Source organism: Benincasa hispida, chromosome 7, assembly GCF_027475165.1.
Source record: "Benincasa hispida cultivar pf3 chromosome 7, pf3_genome.v1.1, whole genome shotgun sequence".
Classification (NCBI taxonomy): Eukaryota; Viridiplantae; Streptophyta; class Magnoliopsida; order Cucurbitales; family Cucurbitaceae; genus Benincasa; species Benincasa hispida.
The window spans coordinates 8,917,035-8,920,733 of record NC_143484.1 but is presented as its reverse complement, the minus strand read 5'-3'; positions in this window follow the sequence as shown (position 1 = coordinate 8,920,733).

Sequence of the window (3,699 nt, the reverse complement as noted above, 5' to 3'; positions counted from 1 at the left end):
AGTCCTTAAGGGAGTAATTTATCTACTTAACCCTACTTTGGAGAAGGAGTGAATTTGGTCTTGTGTAGTTGAGTTCCCAACTCCCCAATCAGACGAATCCCTAAAATTGTAGGCTTGTTGAGTTGCCAATCTGGTCGCTCTCACCCATACAAATCAAAGAACCACCCTTATGAGCAGGAGTTCCCAACTCACTCCGGATTAAGGTCATGTCATCTATGGTCATCCTAGTGAGATGTAAGTCTCAATTATCAACGGCATTATATAGAGAGACTAATCATCTCGTGGTTCGTAAACTCCTTGTATAGGATATCTCCCCTCGCATGTCTCCACATGAATGGTCAGGATCAAACCATTTGTAGCACTTTACAACACTTGTAATATCTACAAAGCAGGTTGTTTCCATAGTGTTACTAGGATAAGGTATCCCTCCTTTATCCTTATACTACAGACCATTTAAGTTATTACTTAAAGCATGATCCACTTGTATGTCTCACATACATCTTTAAGTTACATAAAATATCCACGGATCTTCGTTTATTGGATTCAGTAAATGCTTATAAAATAACACTTATTAATGTTTACAAAGTGTTTACAAACTACAAGACTACCAGGAGAATTAGGACACCAATCCCAACAGTTGCTACTTGAAACTTTGGACCTTATTAGGTGTTGGTGGAAGAAATTGCATAAGACATTGGTCATAAAGCTCAACTTTAGCATGAGAATCTTTACCAAAATAAAAAGTTAAGAAGATATAATCTAAAATGGATTTGTTAGTAACAATGGTTGCTAGAAACTACCTAAATGGAAGATTGAGACTTAATTAGCAGAAAGATAAATCGTTGAAGGCATTAGTAAAGATCAAATAATTGACTTTGGGCACAAGTGAAGGGACTCTTGATAACTTGTAGAAATACAAGTTATTGTGACTCAAAAGTTGGAACAATTAGGGTCTTTAATGATAAAATCTCATCATTTTTAAAGAAAACGCATGGAATTACTCGAACAGTATCAAACTCATGCAAAAGAATGTTTATTACTAAAATACTACGGTGCTAACGCATGATATTGCAGAATTTCAACAAAGATTATAAGTGTCGCAGGCAATGTCAAACATATGGGCATGTGTCGAAGGGATTCAACACAAGAAAGATTCATTTATTTAGGCTGTTTGTGTCAAATCACCACTTGCAATCATGGGCATCTGCAGCTGGCGGCGTCTGAAGAGCATCTGAGTGTCAGGCGGCTGACCAGAGTATGGAATTTAATGTTTCCCCATTATCAAGTTGGAGAAGACCGACGCCTATAAATAGAAAAAATCCCACCAGATGAAGAGATCTTTTAGCTCATTGTATAATTCTAAAATTTTGAGACGTTAGAGCTGTGTTGTGGTGATGAGAATAACACAAGAGGGAAGAGAACCACCACCACCGCCGATCAAGGATTGGAGAAAGCTGAGCTTGAGAGAGAACTTTCTTCCATTTCTTCTACAAGTGGTTGTACACGAATTAGAATTGAGCCAAAGAGGACAAGAGATTGTACTCTGCGGCTTGACTCCTTTCATTTCATCTGATTTATCAGTTTTATCATCTCATTTGATTGAGTATTGGTTTTGTAAAGACAATCAGTTTCTTTATAAATTCACATATTTGATCTATTTCACTTCACCACTGTTTATTTCTTGTTTTATATTAGATGCATCTATAACTTCATGCAAAATCCAATTCTAAACACTTAAGCCAACTAAAACACTTGGTAAAAGCCGCTTTAGATTGAATTATTCGAGAGAATAAGCAAGCCAACATTAAGTTAGAAACGCTTAGTACATCTAGAGATAGACGCACTGGTGTTTTATTGCATCCTGTGACTGACACATACATCCTAGAGATAGGGTATTATATGACATTCGCATTGACAAGTGACGAATAGAAGTCCAACGCATAAACAGAGATAAGCAAGTCATCTCATCCACATCATATTCTTGTTCGTGTACATCTAACTTAGATCGACACATATTCCCTGCGCTAAACTCCATTTTCACACGATCCCTTGTTTTCTACTTGACCCTTTTGTATCTTCTTGCATGCACACAGCAACTTAGTGTAAATAACTCATTTCTGCATTCACTTAGGATATTTCTACAACAGCTACAATGCAAGCTCTGCGTTAGCTTGAATCTGAATCCATGAGTCCGACCCTGGACTTATCAGGATCCTGAGTTGGATTTATACTTGGATCTGATTCAAGAAAACTTGAATGCCTATAGAGGAGTGTCATGCGTCCTTTTGCACATCACTAATGCATCACTAATGCATCACTAATGCATCAACGCATCACTCACATTTATACTTATTTTTCCAATTACTTCATACAATACACTCTTAAGCTCGCATCACGAATTCAACGAACAAGTTTTTGGCGTCATTGTCGGGGATTCAACAACAAAACTAACCAGAAATTTTGCTTGTATCTTTTGTAGGAAAACTAAAGTTGATGGAGTATTATAAGCTAAGCCGGAGCTTGTAAACATTTATGAGCAGGGAAAGCACTTCTGAAATCGTATACGACCCCGAAGTTGAAAGAACCTTCCGACAAAGAAATCGTTCTAATCATCGCCGTAGGTTAAGGCAACAACTACTCAGACAGTAAACCAGGCAACAACAAATGGCAGAAAAACAATCAAATCATAACTTAGATCAACAGCTAGCCCACGCTGTGCAAAATCCTATCATAATGGCAAATAGTAGTACGCATCCCATGCGGAAGTATGCGTCTCCTATGTTGTATGATTTCTCACTAGGGATCATATATCCAACACCAGATGGGAAAAGATTTAAGATGAAATCTGTGATGTTACAAATGCTCCAAATAGCTGTACAATTTGGGGGTGCTCGAGGAAAAGACCCTCACGCCCACATGAAACATTTTCTGGAGATGTGCAACTCGTTTGTGATTCTTGGGATCACTCCAGAAGCTATCAGGCTATCTTTATTCCCATATTCTCTGCATGACGACGCAAAGCAATGGGTGAGTTCTTTGAAGCCTGGGGAGATCAAAACCTGGGAAAAGTTGGTGGAGAAATTCATGCAGAAATATTTCCCACCCACCACAAATGCAAGGGGGCGGAGAGAGATAATGAACTTCGAGCAAGAAGAATTCGAAACCTTGAGTGCCGCATGGGAGTGCTTTAAAGGACTAGTCAAGAATTGCCCCAATCACGGATTACCATTAACCATCCAGATGGAGACCTTTTATGGTGGATTAAACAAAGCATCTCAAATGGCAACCGATGTAGCTGCAGCTGGCGGTATCATGGACAAATCTTATAATGAAGCTAAGGAAATACTGGACCGCATAGCCAAGCATAATATGGAATGGGTAGATGACACTTACGATGCAAGAGCAGATAGGAGGAGGTGATCTCAGAATGTGAACTCTATAGACTCTTAACGCAATAGCCACGCTCTCTGCACAAGTGGCTATCATGACAAACCTTTTGCAGAATATGTCACTAGGGAATGCATCAAACCCACAAAAGGTAAATCAGGTGGAAACATTCGTACAGCCCATGGTTAGCTATGTGGGCTGTGAAGATCCTTATTCCTACATTGATTGCCCAAAAAATTTGCAATCAATATGCTTTATTAAACATAACCCATTCTCAAACACCTATAATCTCGGATGGAGGAACCATCCAAA